The sequence below is a fragment of the Anolis sagrei genome, chromosome 5, assembly GCF_037176765.1.
Source record: "Anolis sagrei isolate rAnoSag1 chromosome 5, rAnoSag1.mat, whole genome shotgun sequence".
NCBI lineage: Eukaryota > Metazoa > Chordata > Lepidosauria > Squamata > Dactyloidae > Anolis > Anolis sagrei.
In genome coordinates this window covers 113,694,247-113,710,976 of record NC_090025.1, presented here as the reverse complement: position 1 = coordinate 113,710,976, position 16,730 = coordinate 113,694,247, and the positions used below count along the sequence as shown (strand labels likewise).

Here is a 16,730-nt window from a genome sequence, read left to right as displayed (position 1 = left end):
CCTCGTCTCCTTGGCAACACTCACTGTGGATTCAAACCAGATGACTCCAGTTTTAGCTACTGTTACAAACACAAATACATACTCTAACAGTTAAACACAAACATAATAACAATGACTTCTGCACACCGTGTTCTAAAGCTACTGTAAAATCTGGTGAGTACTGTGGTGTGCTGGTGTTGACCTACCAAGGGAAGGGGGTGAAATTGCCCACTAACCACCCATCCCATCTGCAGTTTCCTAACCATCCTGTGCTGTAAACTTCATTATTGAATGATTCACTGGTTGGCTTTAAGATCCCTTTTATTTCTTTTTTTTAAAAAAATCCTACCTTAACCTTAAGAAATGTTGTGTTCCTATTCTGCAGGCCTTTTACTAGGGGATAATATAAGTGATGACTCCAATAGTATCTCCTTCTTTCCCTTTATGTTCAAACACAGTGCTTGGGGTACAAGGTGATGTGCTGCTGGGTAAAAGGAATAGCCGCTGCCCTCCAAGTCATCAAGCATACTTGTACCATAGTGCAAAAATGCAACCTCCCCATACACACATTGATTGGCCATGAGGATACACTGCAGTCTCTTTGCAAAGCTAGTGACAGCAGAAACCCAAAGTAAGCATAATGAAAGGTTTGGAGAGCCTCAATGGTACTATTGGATCCCACCCATTGAAGTCTTCTTGCTAGATGAAAGAACAACTATTGCAAACACACGAGCAAGGAATTGAAAACAACCTCAAGGAGACTGACTTCCAAATATGTGTGCATAGGATCATAATCCTGGCCGTGAGACATATCTAATTTACAAGTTGCACAACACTTTTGAAATAGTGTTGAAAAATGTATATTATGTCTACCTTTTTTTATTTCCTTGAACAAGAGCATTAAAATAGTAATAATAATTATCACCTGTATTTAAGCTTCTTTTGTTGTTTAACACAAAGGATTAGCTTTCATTCTGAAAGGAGAAACATGTTAAGGAGTGTGATATCAAACAAAAGAGAAAATGCTTTTGCAACTAATGATTAAAACATTAGCTGGCACAAAGGTAGATCTCAAAGTTAACATTTATTCGTTTCTTCCTGTTTACTAAGATTAAAACCATAACACATTTTCAAGTCACAGAAATGAAGTATAAGCACAGAACAAAAGGTAAAACTATTTTAAATCACATCACAGTGTCTCTGTACAGGTGTTACTTCAAATCCAAGGCTTGGAAGCATTACTTTATTTTTTGGATGTATAGCTCCCAGAATCCCTTTGCCAGCATGGGATAATCTGGGATTTATAGTTTTGAAAAGTAACTTTTCCAAGTTCTGTTCAAATCTCATTGAAGAAATCTAGGTCAATACCCACAGACCTCAAATTATCAGGTAGAGCTCCGACAGCTAGATATCTGCTTTCTCTCACACATACACACCCACACATACCAAAACGTTTGCATGTGGTTGGTTTAGTTCACTTCTCCTTAGTTTTGGGAAAATCTTTTAATTTAATTTAAATTTAAATGGTATGCAACTGCAGCCTCTTACAGTAGGCTATCTCATATTTTTCTGTGATGCTTGCAGGTAAGAAAAATTGTCATTTTTGCTGCCATGCAACCAGGGCTCCATCTATACTACTATATAATGCACTTTGAAACTGCATTATATGGTCAGTGTAGATCAGGCATGGGCAAACTTCAGCCCTCCAGGTGTTTTGGACTTTAACTCCCACAATTCCTAATAGCTAGTAGGCAGTAAAGAATTGTAGGAGTTGAAATCCAAAATACCTGGTAGACTGAAGTTTGCCCATGCCTGGTGTAGACTCATCTAATGCAGTTCTATGCAATTAAACTGTTTTAGATGCAGTCCCCGAGTTACAAACATTCAATTTACAAATTACTCATAGGGCCTCGTTGCATGAGGCAAATTAAACATCCCATGACACTTTCAGGACACTTCTTGCTGCCCACTGAATTCCATCACATGACGTACTGCAATTTCTGGCTGGTCTCTGTGGAGGAAGCATCTTGACTGTGGTGCAGGAGGCTTCCCTCAGAACATGAGAGACTTCCCGTGTTCCATAGAAATCTACCGGGCCAATCTGTAGAGGAAATGCTTCCCTATGTGAGATTGGGAAGCATCAGCTGTGGGTGAAGCAGAGTACGGGACACTGGGATTGTGTCACTGCCCTGCTGATTTGTCATGGGTGGTGGCAAAACACCCTATGGGATGTCATCCATGTGATGAGTTCCATTGTTAAGAACAGAGGTGTGACAACAGGAAGTGAGATAAATCTACCAAATAGGAAAGGAAATTCACTTATCATGGGGAAAGGGTGCCTCCACTGAAGTTTTTTCGCCAATCTTGTTTCCACAACACGATTTTTTCCCCAAAAATACAATTATCACAAAGACAGAAAAGTGAAATAAAATCTTCTGAACAGGGGCACAGATAGCAAAACAAACACCACATAGGTATTAACTCATCTCTATGCTAGCTAAACCTATATATATTGTTTGTTACTTGAGGACTTGCCTGTACATGAGTCTACACTGACTATATGATGCATTTACAAACTGCATTATATGGCAGTATAGATAGGACCCAGTTTAAAGAAAACAGAGGGCAACAAGGAGATTGGTCAAGGGCACAATTTTCCCAGAATGCATTTGGCCCAGGGCTCCCCAAATCTAATGGCCATTCTGCTCTTCATTAGGCAGTGGGAAATTCCAAGGATAAGTTCAACCCCCAGTGGCGCTATGGGTTAAACCCTTGTGCTGGCAGGACTGAAGACTGATAGGTCAGAAGTTCAAATTTGAGAGAGCGCAGATGAGCTCCCTCTATCAGCTCCAGCTCCTCATATGGGGACATGAAAGAAGCCTCCCACAAGAATGGTAAAACATCAAAACATCCGGGCATCCCCTGGGCAACGTCCTTGCAGATGGCCAATTCTCTCACACCAGAAGCAACTTGCAGTTTCTTAAGTTGCTCCTGACATACAAAAATGTTCAGAACGATGCAGTGCCTTGAATAAGCTGTAATGCCTTATAATGTTTTCTTATAAAACTGGAAGAGGGTTGGGACTATGGGAAGACCCACAAACAGGCAAAATACATCTTAACACCACTGAGTCTCTCAGTACTACACCCTTGCAGTTGCCCAATGTTGCTTTACACTCAAGCTCAGGTCATTTTTCTTTAACTGCTTCAAAGGCTTTTGAATGTTATTTTGTTCATCTCTCCTTGCCAAATTGGTAATCCTTCTCATGTACACATATACTATTCCAGGTGCTAAAACATAAAATGGCCCGTGCCAGTATATAAAAATTTGCAGCAATGATCTTCCCTTCATTCCACACAACAAAATGGCATGGCTATGACAATTGTATAATTTCTTTTTGCTCTTCTCTTCAAGAACTCCTCCTACAGTGAAACATTATTTGTCTTCAGTGCCGTTTTCATTTTTCTTTCAAAAATCATTATAAGATTTTAGTGGGGTGAATCACACCCCCCTGGTTCTCTGATATTAGGAAACAGATTTCAAATTGATTAGTTCTTTTTTATACAGTATGATGAATGTACAAAGAGCTCTCTATATACTGTGATTTTTCTAATACACTCTGCATTATGTTCCATTTGCTTCCTGATTTATTTGTGGCTGGTTACAACAGAGTGATTATTCTTAAGTTATTTATTGCTTAATCGATTCCGTTCAAGAAACAGCAAGGCTCTCTGAAACTCTAATGCTTTTATTTGAAAGGAAAATAGACTGATAAGTCTTTGGTGCTAATAATATTAGGTGTCGAAATATTGCCTTCCCTTACTGTGTTCTGTGTTGGAATACTCCGAATCTGCTTCTCAAGGATGCCTTCAAATGTGAATCTGACTCTCTAGGATATTTTGGAATTAGAACAGGAGTTTGTTTACTAATTGCACATGCTTTTAACTGTAACTTAATCAACTACCAAGCTTGCAAACTTTGTGTTTTGTCTGTCTGTTTGTTTGTTTTGTTAAAAATGTAATACAAATGTCTGGTTGCTCCTGACACAATAAATAAATAAAATAAGCTAACTTGAAAATCATACATAGCCATTTGCATTATGAAGGGGGGGGGGGGGACTCGCCTTATGTTATATGTGTTAGTTTTTTAATACTCATAGGAAGAAGGATGGAGGGACCAAAATGAGCACTAGCAACTTTAATAATCTTCCAAAATGTTCTGTACTTTTACTGATCTGGCACCGTTTTTACCCACAGAGTTTGCAATAGAGGCTACTGTGGTGGCACAGCAAATGCCCAATCTTTATCTGCGGTCTTCCAACGAGTGCTGGCTGAACATTCTGTCCATTAGCAGGGCTGAGGATTTGCTGCTTAATCCAAAGCAATATCAGTACTGCTGAATCCAGTCTTAAACCATGTAGCTGAGATATGCCTTACAGAATTTAAAGGAATTACTAAGCACCCAGGTATAGTATTTGCGGATGAATATAAGATTACAACTTGGAAATTATCACAAGAATGGATTTAGGATTTAAGGCTCAGCATACTCAGCATACTTCCATATTCATTCGGCCAGCTTTACAAAAATGAACTAGTCTGTATTTTTTGATCTGTCCTCTAAAAATCCTTTCCACATATGTGACAAGGTCAATTACTTAATTATATGCTGCATAAACAATTACTTTGCTCTACTATCCTTCTCATCTGCTTCTCATTTTATAGGTCTTTCTTATCTATCTCTTATCAACAAATAGTGTTGATACATTGATAATGAAATGCATAAATGAATTGCAGATATCCCAATGTTGAGCATTGTAGTACTATAAACAATTTGGTACGGCTAGCTTCTTCAAATATTTTACAGGCTAATCAAATATTATTTTATTTCACATGCAGCAAAAATAGCCACCAACATTAAAAACCACTTTTAGTGATCACCAGTCTATTTCAGTGGCATACAGAAATTAAATGTTATTGTTCCAGGCTATAATATTTACTATTGATTTGTGGTTTCTCGGGATGTTTTTCAAAAGCAATGTGGTATATGAACACAGATATAATCAAATTCAAGCTATATAAAGTTATATAGAGAGATAACAAAAGTCCATCAGAACAATTATAAGTCCCACATGAAGAAGCCTCATGACAGCATTTTCAAAGTTCAAGGCATTCGGAAGTAGTTTACCATTGCCTTCTTCCAGGAAATGCTAATTACTATTATTTCTAGTTAATGAAACCTACCAGAACCAGGCTAGTGAATTGGCCAGTGAAAGCTTTAAAGCAGGGGTCAGGAACCTTCGGCTCTCCAGGTGTGGTGGACTTCAACTCCCACAATTCCTTGAGGCTCGGCATTCACCCCAAAGGCTTACCTTGGCCTCAAGGAATTGTGGGAGTTGAAGTCCACCACACCTGGAGAGCCGAAGGTTCCCCATGCCTGCTTTAAAGGCTTTTTTGAAAGAGTACAATTGTAAGACCATTAAGGAAGGTACTTTCATGGGATCTCTACATGGGGCTACCCTTGAAGATGGCCCAGAAATTACAACTTGTCCAATGTTCAGCAGCCAGATTAATAACTGGGGTGACTTATAGGGAGTGGTCAACCCCCCTGTTTAAGGAGCTCCACTGGCTGCCGTTTATTTTCTGGTCCCAATTTAAGGTGCAAGTTATCACCTACAAAGCCCTAAATGGTTTGGGACCCGCCTACCTTCGTGATCATATCTCCCTCCATGAACCATCTTGGGCCCTCTGATCCTCTGGGGAGGCCCTGCTCTTGCCACTGCCAGTGTCACAAGCTCACCTGGTAAGTACAAGGGAGAGAGCCTTTTCCGGCGTGGCTCCCCGACTCTGGAACTTGTTTCCTGGAGAAATTAGGAAATCCCCTTCTTTAGAAGTTTTTAAGAAGAATCTTAAAACTTGGCTCTTCCATTATGCCTTTGATGAGTAGGTATACAATTTCCCATGACTGTTTAGATGATAATTCTGTCATTAGAGTAGGCGTCCCCCCCTTGTGGGAAAGTTTGACTCCACAACCCCTGCCATGATGAGTACTACTCCGCATATTATCTGCTTCTCTCTTTTATCTTGTCTGAGTTTTTAATTCGTTTTAATTAGTTGTTTTTAATAATTACATGTAGCCCGCCCATTGTCTCTGTGTTTGTGTCTATTGTAATTCTTATATTGTTATGTATTTATATGTTCTATGTAATTATGATGTTGTTTATTGTTTGCGTTTTCGGTTGTGGTTTGGTTCTCTTTATTGAAATTGTTGTTCGAGCCTGGCCACACGTAAGCTGCTCCGAGTCCCCATAGGGGAGATGGTGGCGAGGTAAAATAAAGATTATTATTATTATTATTATTATTATTATTATTATCTCATTGTTTTAAATAAATCATAGCGAATTTTAACCCTTCTTATTAAAACCTTAGAAGTGTTGGTGCTAGCAAAGCTCCCATCTTTCTTGAATGAAAAGTATTACTTGAATCCATTTCAGTCTGGGTTCAGACCTTATTCATAGGACAAAAAGCAGTCAAGCAGCTTTATCACACAGGGCAATTGAAGCATCCTAGGATGCTTCTGCCCTGGTTTGCCCATGGAACCCCATGAAATGACATAGGTGTTTTACGGTGAAGCTCTGTGGGTGAACAAGGCTAGCAGTGTGGTAGGACACTACCACCACCAACACACAAGTTGCTCTGTGTTCCATAAGGAACGATGGGCTTTAGCAGGGTGGCAATGCTTTCCCACATGGGATGGAGAAGCATCAGCTGGCGACCAGGTGCCAGGATTGCCCCACTGCCACTCCACTGCCACCATGATTTGCCACAGAGGCTGGCAAATCACGATGCTGGCACTCATCCATGTGATGATTTATACCAGGAATTTGACAAGGGGGAGTTATATCCCTATTGGTTCTGCTAAACCGCTTAGATGCCTTTCAGCACAGTACCCTTCTTAACTATTTATTTATTTACAGTATTTCTATGGCGCCTTTCTTAGTACAAAGGCTGAGATGGATATGGATATCATATGGATATCATATGAATGATGTGGGACTTTGAAGCACTGCATCACAGTGATTCCAATGCTTTTTGGCTAAACATTCCCAGATTTTTGTGCTGGGGGAGGAAACTATTGTTCAGCCTTCTGGCCATTGGTTAGTGAGCCTTCACAAGGTTAAGTTTCTATATTTTTAACATCCCTATGAAATTCCTGGGGAGATCATATGGAGGCAGGTGCCATCAGTATGCTGTTAATACTCAGCTTTATTTTTATTTTACAATTGGAAACATATGAAGTTTTGAATTGCTGTCTGGGTGTAGATGCATAAAATGCTGGTCCAGACAAGACCAGCAGTAGTAAAGCTAACCTGATTTTGTGATCACAGTCTGTTCTGGAAAAGGTTGCACTTTCTCTGAAAGCTTGGGGTGCTCTTAGATCCAGAAGGCCAAGCAGATGCTGTGGCCAGGTGTGACTTTGGCCAGCTTTGGTTGATGTGCTAACTGTGCTGTTTCCTAGGAAGGACAGCTCTAGCACAGTGATTTCCTAGTTAGACTATTGTAAGTCACTCTATCATTGAAAAATGTTGGCTACCCTTGAAAAGTGTTGGGAAGCTAGAGCAGTGTTTCTCAACCTATGGGTCCCCAGGTGTTTTGGCCTACAACTCCCAGAAATCCCAGCCAGTTTACCAGCTGTTAGGATTTCTGGGAGTTGAAGGCCAAAACATCTGGGGACCCACAGGTTGAGAACCACTGAGCTAGAGCAAAATGTAGCAGCCAAGCTGTTATAAGGTAAGTCTTTTCGAAACCAGATAACAATGGTCTTACAAGTACAAGAACTGTACTAGCTTCCAAAATGATTCTGTATGCAATTCAAGGTGATGGTCATGATCTATAATTTCCTAAATAGCTTTGGTCAGTATAACTGAAAGACCATTTCTTTCCATATGAGTCTGTCTGAAATCTAATATCATCTGTACATTATTTACTTAACTCCATGAAACTACACTGCTGGGAACACATGATAGGGTTTTATCTGTAGCAGCACTCCAAGTCAAAAACTCCATACCAAAGGAGATCAGGTTGGTGCCACCTCTTCTGAGTTTCTAGAAGGCAGTTAAGACTGCTCATTTGGCTCCTGGATGTTTTTTAAAAACAAAAACAAAACAAAGCAAAACCAAAAATGGCATTTGAACTGTTTTAAAGAGATGTTTAGGCTTTTATCATTTGGCTTTAATAGTTTATTTAGTGTTTTAAGATTTTTTTAAATCATTAAAACAGATGATAGGTCAAAAGATCAAAAGATTGATAGAAATAATATGGCAAGGCAGAATCCGCATATTCCCTCCCGGGACCAAATAATCCCACCAGCACACAAAATTAGTCCCAGAGCATGACTCACTCAAAAAGGTAACAATCTTGGCAAAGTGGAAGGTAGGATGAAAAGAGGAAGACTACCTTGCAGCTGGATTAACTCAATAAAGTAAGCTGTGCAATTCCTCCAGGGAGAAAGGGGAGCATAGACAAAGAGTCAGTACACAGATTGGCAGAAGACAATTTATTTATTTATTATATTCTGCCCTTCTCACTCTCAAAGGGGGACTCAGGGCAGCTTATAACAGGCAATCATTAGATGCCACACAAACAATAGCAATAAAATTACAATTAAAATATTAACTAAACAATAAATTAAAAACAATTCATTTATAAATTAACAAATCCGAGATCAAATCCAAATCCACATCCAAAGTCATAATCTGAGCTCTGTCTGTTGTCAATCAAAGAAATTGCATTATTATTGCTGCGCCTGCTGCTCGAATGCTTGATCCCATAACCATGATTTAAGCTTTTTTTCTAAAGGATAGGAGAGAAGGGCCAACCTGATTTAATGGGGGAGTGTGTTCCACTGATGGGGGGGGCACCACAGAGAAGGCTCTGTCTCCCGTTCCCACCAGTTGCGCTTGCGAGGGTCGTAGGATGGAGAGCAAGGCCTCCCCCAATGATCTGAGGTGGATCATAGAGGGAGATATGTTCAGACAAGTAAGCTGGGCCAGAACCGTATAGGGTTTTATAGGCCAAAGCCAGCACTTTGAATTGTGCCCAAATGCTGACTGGCAGCCAGTGGAGCTGATGTAACAGGTGGGTGGTATGCAGGGGCAGCTCAACCCATTATGCAAAGTAAGCATTTGCAGTATAGTTGATTCTGCCCAGAGGCGCTCTTGAGGTGCTCTTGGGGGAAAATAGACCTTGACATATGCGAGTTATCGTTACTGGGATGTATAGTTCACCTATAATCAAAGAGCATTCTGAACTCCACCAATGATGGAATTGAACCAAATACTGCACACAGAACTCCCATGATGAACAGAAAATATATATCAGTGATTGGTTGGGGGGGGGGGGCAAAATACTGTTTGCTTACCATTGAAAATTACCTAGGGCCGCCTCTGGTGGTATGTTCCCTGTATGCTGCTGCCCATTGAAGCTTGAAGCTTCTGAACAGTCTTCAAAGGCAACCCCACATAGAGCATGTTGCAGTAATCTATACAGGATGTAACAAGAGCATGGACCACCATGGCCAAGTCAGACTTCCCAAGGTATGGGCACAGCTGGTGCAAAAGTTTTAATTGTGCGAAAGCTCCCCTGGTCACTACTTTAACCTGGCGTTCCAAGCTCAGCCATGAATCCAGGATCACTTTCAAACTGCTAACCTGCATCTTCAGGGGGAGTGTAACCCCATCCAACACAGGCTGTAACCCTATCTCTATAGGCTCAGTAAGTTAAACATATTTGCTATTTTCTTAAATGATTGGTCCAATAAGAAATGTTTGTATCCTGGTGTGTGCCAACTGAAATCCAAGATGGTTTACAATGTCAGGTTCATTTTAGAGACATGTCAGAATGCTGTTAAAAAGAACCCAACAATGAAAGATGTCAAGGAGATCCAACCTTATAAATCATCCTTCTTCCCCTTGGATTTGACAATCACACATGTACACTGCAAACACTTTGATCTGAACACCAGTGGGTTAAACAAACTGCAGTGCTAATGACACTAAGGACACCTGACAACACTACTGTAGAGAGACTGCAAGAATAAAATGAAAGGAAAAGATGATCTCCCCTTCCACCAGCCTATAAATTTTGCTGCAGCACAAGCTATTATGAACATAATTGGCTTTTTTAAAATGTTGGCAGCTGCTGCTCTTTACACAATATGAAGGAAAGAGTATGATAGAGCTCTAGTTTATCCCAACCATTAATTAACAAACATTCCGTTTTGCATTAACAAAGTCACCCATGATGATTCACTACCTCTGTACAGGATAATGAATTCAGATTCAAACTGCATTGTAAAGGGCAAAAGTGAGGCCGCCAGCCACAGGGACAATTAACTATGGAAGCTTTTTGCCTTGCCTTACAGTCTTTTATGGCATGTAGAATTCTGCTACACAGAGAGGGCTCAATAAACCCCAAATGATTTGCATAAGAGGGACAAAACTGGAAAGAAATTGACTGCATGTTGGAAATCTCACAGCAACTGCTGCCAGCTTGTTACTGGCCCAGTTCCTGTGCGTTTAATAGCCTCCTGACATACAGAAAGTATGTCGCCAATGTTTTTTCCTCCATGGCAGGGACAGAGAGGGATGGGTAAAGCATCACTTGATTTTCTTCCCTGAGTATCATGCTGCTCTGAATCAACAAAGAGCCTGGCAAGCTGTCCTATCAAGGGTTTCTCGGTCCCAACTTAAAACCCATGCTGTATATCTAAATTTCCCTATGAAGGGCAATTCTAGGCAAAGCTATCCCTGTTGTCCATTTGTTTGCCCTGATAGTTGTGCCAGGAAGTCTGGTTGCAGTGGCTGGCAGATAGGAAGCACACCTTAGGTATATCCACAATGTAAAATGTAATGCAGTTTGATAGCATTTTGACTTCTATCACTCAAGCCTATGGAATCATGAGAGTTATAGTTTTGCGAGGTCTTTAGCCTTCTCTGCCAAACAGTGTTGGCACCTCAACAAACTATAACTCCCAGAATTACCTAGCATTTAACCATTGGCAGTTAAAGTGCTGACAAATAGCATCTACAGCGGAGATGCACTGAACAAATAATTCACGTAGTTCATATAAGGCAAGAATGGGAAAAGTGCAACCTGTGAACTACAAGTCAACATAAGCCCTCTGTTCCCAAGAATTCTCCTTTCATTCAATTTTATTATAAAATAATTCTACTGGGGTGTTGTTTTGCAATGCCTTTGCCCCTCCAAGCTATTTGAGACCCTGGAGATGACTTTTCACTTCCCGGAGAGAAACTAGAAGCTGAATTTCGATTGGCTTCATGGGGGGGGGGGGTGTTTTCTAAAAGCCCCCTCTCAGCATTGAATAGGTAGCAGTGAGGAATTGCTCTTCATATGGCCTAGAGAGGTGGACATTTTGCACACACACATACACCAAAGGAGAGATGTAGGGATAAATGCAAGATAAAGGGATGCCGCCGTCCACAATTTCCTGTTGTCACAATCTCGACAGGTATCCATGAGACTTGTGCAATTCAGCTGGAAGGCAATTCGTTTTTGGTATCCAAATTTCATTGGGAACCCAGATTTGTTTTAGGGAGCCTCCCGAAAATCAGCTAATGGAAAAATCTGGTTTTGGCTAAGCAGACAAAAGATCCAGGAAGATCCGGCCCATTGGTGGGAATGGGAAACTTAACGAGGCTCCCCTTTCTGTTCCTGGGATCCTTTACTTTCTTTCTTTCAAGGGGGCTGGGTTTGAGCAATGGGATTAAGGAAGCATCCCTTCTGGGACCCTTTATCTTCTTTTCAAGAAAGTCTGGGTTTGAAGAGCTGGGTTAATGAAGCACCCTTCCTGGGCTCCTTTTCTTTCTTTGTTTTGAGGGAGCCTGGGTTTGAAAAATGGGGTTAAGGAAGCATGTGCCATGTGTTCCCAAATAGAAGAAGCTACAACTGGCTTTGATGTGAACCATTTCAGTCAAAAAAAATCTTGGTGGCTGAGCTCTTACCATTATGGCCAGCCACACAAGTTGAACTGGCTGAAGGGACCTGACCGAATCATGCACAAGCCTAGTGTCCACACCTGAAATGAAGGCTTCTGGTTGCTGTTTTCATTTTCTGGAATTTTTTGATGCAATCTCTATGGTCCTATTAGATTTATGCAGTATCCTATAATCCACAAATGGGGAGTCTGTGGCTTTCTAGATATTGTTGAACTTAATTCCCATCATCCCTGAAGACTAGAAGGGTCACATTCTGACTGAGAACCAATTTAGATTGTCACCATCATCTACATCTATTTAAGCATGAGTGTCTATTAAAGGAATGAAAGCTTCATATTGCACATGTGCATCACACTTTATCTAGTGCTGTTATGCTATATGGGGGTCACATCATGGCTCCACAAATTTCAGCTCCTCTGCGGCAAGAGCAAATTGCAATAATAAGTAAATATCCTACCTCTGCCTAGATTCTCAGCAAAATCAATGGCTTCTGACAATTCCTGAAGTGCAGCAGTAAGCTTATGAAATATTTATGTAAAAGCACATCCTGTCTGTGGTGGTTCTAGTTTGTGACTCTAACATATGGTTTCTAAATTGAAACAGGTGTGGGAGAACAGGTGTTCAGAGCAATCACAGAGCAGGTTTGAAATTCACCATCCAGAAACAAATGGGGGGGGGGGAGGGCTGGTAAAGTAGCTCAGTTGACTTCCAGGGCAACACACAGATTTGATGACAGAACTATAAAGTTCTTCACAGGGGCACATTCAAGTGCTTGCCATTTTGTAGCAAACTTATTTCTGTGAATTCAAGCATATGGTCGGAAATAGTTCTGATAGGCTCATACTGTGCTGGATGGTGAGGTGGGAAATACTTGCCATGAAGCCATATCGTTTTCTCTTGTTATCTGAACAGTAACTGGTGGTTTTAAAAATGACTTGGAAAAATCATCTCATTAGGCAGAAATAACTTCTTGGATGGCCTTGATTTTTTTAAAAAAGTATAATGATTTTTAATAATACATGTATATTTAACTGATGCTTTGTTTATTTGTTTTAAAACTGTTCTGGGTGCATCTAAAATGTACAATTAATACATTTCAACACCAGTTTAACTGCCATTGCTCAATGATATTATGGAACTGAAGGAATTTTAGTTTTACCTTTAACCTTCTCTGCCAAAGAGTCAGGCATGTAGCCGGGGGGGGGGGGGGCTTGGGGGGCTTCAGCCCCCCCCCCCCCGAAATTCTGATGGTGGTCCGCGAGAAGGCCTTACTGCAGCATTATTTAAACTGCTATGTTTATTCATATCATGATCTGATCACTATACTCAATATATCCCATATGCATGGGGGTATTGGGGTAACGATACAAAAGGTTTGCTAGGGTAGACCCTCTTTCACTCAGACTCAGCCCCCAACCGAACTCACCCCCCCCCCCCCCCCGAAACAAAATACTGGCTACGGGCCTGCAAAGAGTCCTTCTCTGCCAAAGTATGATTCACCAAACTATAAGTCCAAGGATTTTATAGCATTGATCCAAGCCAATTAAAGTTGTGTCAAACTGCTTTGGGATGCACTGGCTGATGTCAACCAGTGTCTGGCTCACTAAGGTGGCAGCTAGATAAAGGAGATCCATGGTCTGGCAAATGGCTGCTAGACCAGCTCCAACAAGTTGTAATGGCTGAGAAGAGCTACAACATGGGAAGAAGGGACAGAAGGAGACTGTCATCCCACATCTCCATGTCTGAGCCCAAGGAGCATGGTATGGCTATGACAAAAGCTAGCACTGATTTCATTTAGGAACTGGATCAGCTGTCTTGACTGGCCATACCTCAGGGAACAACGCAAATCCTGGCTCAGGATTTAGATTTTCCACTTAGTTAGATTAACCCAGCTGAAAGCCACATTGAGGTGGTTTTTCCCTGGTTTAAGTTGGATCAACCTCGCCACTACAGGGTTGTGGTCAGTGTAGATGTACCCAGTGTAGATGCACCCTTTGTTTTCATAGTCTTTAAATTGCTTTGAATCTCCATATTGTGGGAAAGGGGGGATTAGAATGAAGAAAATATTATTAGCAGTGGGGAACTGCTAACCTATGGATGGCACTTTTCCTGCCAGTCCTTCTTCTCAAAAAGGTGGGAATTTTGGCTCTACTTGCTCACCTGGCTTGACTTTTCCTCAACCATATGCAAAAGGTTCCCGAGGAAGCATTATCCCTCTTCATATTAAACTAGCTGTGCAGTGTATCAGAACTGATCGATACTCATTTTCAGTGCTCCAGTAACCATAGAGAGAATTACTGGTTTTCAGGTTAATCTGGGGTTATTTGTCTGTAAATGGTTGAGATGCCTCAGAAAAGTTCAGCGAGGCTGCTTTAGGATAAGTGCTTGGGGGCATGTGTTGACAGATATGCTCTCCCAATGCTTCCCACACTTTTTCCAACCCCCAAGCATGGTGTTTCATTCTTACTAGTTAGGAAAGGGAATTTATGGATAACATTTCTATATAAACCGGTAAGGGACCTTTATGTTACAGAAGGAGCTGTGCTTTTCTGCTAGCTCCACAACCCACTCCAATTATTCTAGAGCACTCTACTTCCACTGTTTGTATTATACTATCCCCCTCCCCCTGATTCCACATGAATGCACTATGGATAAAACCAAGTGAGTGGGCTATGATCTTAAGTCACTCCTGAAATAGAGGATGGATATGTATGAATATGGAAAAGAGGAGTGCTGAGGTGCTGGAGTGTTATGTAAGTGGAGGTGTATCATTGTATTGATATATATATGAATGGAGGTGGGTGGATGAGTATATATAAGACTTTTGATGCACTCATATTTTCCTTTGATTCCACCCACCACTGCCGTCCAGAGGATGATAATGCCTCCCAGTTCTGCTTTACACTTTGTCTATCAGGTTTGTTTAATTACTAGTGTGATAGACCATGGGTATTGCTCAAAAATCTTGAAACATAGAATCATAGAGACCTTGTGGTCCATCCAATCCAACCCTCTACCAAGAAGCAGGAAAATCACATTCAAAGCACTGCACCGAAGCAGAGAGTTCAACTGCTGAACACCTCTCACAGTTAGGAATTTCTTCCTAATGTTCAGGTGGAATCGCCTTTCCTGTAGTTTGAAACCATTGTTACATGTCCCAGTCTCCAGGGCAGCAGAAAAAAAGCTTGCTCCCTCCTCCCTATGTCTTCCCCTCACATATTTATAAATGGTCATCATGTCTCCTCTCAGCCTCTTCTGCAGGCTAAACATGCCCAGCTCTTTAAGTCGCTCCTTAGAGGACTTGTTCTCCAGACCCTTGATCATTTTAGTTGCCCTCTTTTGAACACATTTCAGCTTGTAAACATTTTCCTTAAATTGTGGTGCCCAGAATTGGACACAGTATTCCAGATGTGGTCTGACCAAGGAAGAATAGAGGGGTAGCATGACTTCTCTGGATCTAGACACTATATTACTATTTATGCAGGCCAAAATCCCATGCTGTCCGTTGTATGTATTATTGTCATATACACGGAAATGTCAGAACATGGCCTAGCTGTTAATTTGTAGATCTGTCTTCAGGTACTTGTGTGGGTGTTGTGCTAATGTCTACTCATGTGCTTGTGTGAAAGGATACTCCCAAGAAGAGCCTTATACCAGCAGTCTCCCCCTTACAAACAACTCATAGTTACAAATGGGGGGGGGGGGGTGAGAAAACAGGAAGTGAGTGAAATCTACCTCTAGAGTTGTCATAGAGGAAAAGTGTTTTCACTGAAGCTTTATCACTAATCCTTGTTTCCACAACAAACCCATTTTTTTTTCAAAATTCAATTATCACAGGGACAGAAAATGCGGGGAACTTTTCTGAACAGGGGCACAGACCTCAAAACAAACACTACAGGAGTTAGTCCTTCTTTATGCTATCCAAAGCTAAACACATATTTTTGTCTAGAGTTAAAAAATTTAAAAATTACCTGTTCTGACTTACATACAGACCTTGAGAACAAACCTACAGAACGTTTCTTCATCTGCCTGTATCTGGAAAACAAAGGTGCCATGACATTGACCAAAATTGAGCCAAAAATTTAGCCAGCCAGCTATCATGATTAAAATATTATTCAACTCCTGTTTTTCATTATGGAAATATTAAAACTGTTCCTTTAAATTAAGGAAGGCTGCATCTTGCTATATGAGCTATGTGTTGGTTTTGTGATAAGGAAAGTCAACCAGCAACAGTAATGAAAGTCTGTTAATTATGAATCACCTGTATTCTTTTTTATTGTAGAACATTTTATTTTCTTTTATAATATTTTTGTCTGAGCTACATTTAAAATAAAAGGTCTCCAAGGGTATTGCTTTTAACATTACAGAGTTTAACACAATGTTAACATTTTAATTTACATTGGAGAACAATATCTTGAAAATAGCATGTGTATTATTTAAACTTTAAATGTCAACCTAATTTTCTCCAGGTAGTGCAGAAGGCAGATGCCTAAGTAGAACTAAAGAACATAATTTGTTAGATAATTTAACTAATGTACAGTGTCCTTTCCTATTCATAGCACTTTTTAAAAAACTCAATTACTAGTCACATTCCTGAGTCTTCTCACTGTAAACTGAGATTCTGAAACAGCAGTAAGTCAGATGGTGTTTTTTTTTCGTCCCCAAAATGAAGAACAAATTACTTGTTTCAATAAATTTCTCCAGTTTGTGGAGCTAGATTTCGTGTTGTTGTTTATTA

The 16,730-nt window shown here is 40.6% G+C and overlaps 1 long non-coding RNA gene across 1 annotated transcript in view; it reads right to left on the bottom strand.

Moving 5' to 3' along the window:
* Positions 1 to 12,525, bottom strand: part of LOC132775400 (uncharacterized) — a 36,979-nt gene extending 24,454 nt beyond the window's left edge. The window contains exon 1 of the long non-coding RNA XR_009631529.2: positions 12,450 to 12,525. This is a non-coding gene — a long non-coding RNA (uncharacterized lncRNA). The remainder of the gene's footprint in view (positions 1 to 12,449) is intronic.
* Between the last annotated feature and the right edge of the window lie 4,205 nt (positions 12,526 to 16,730).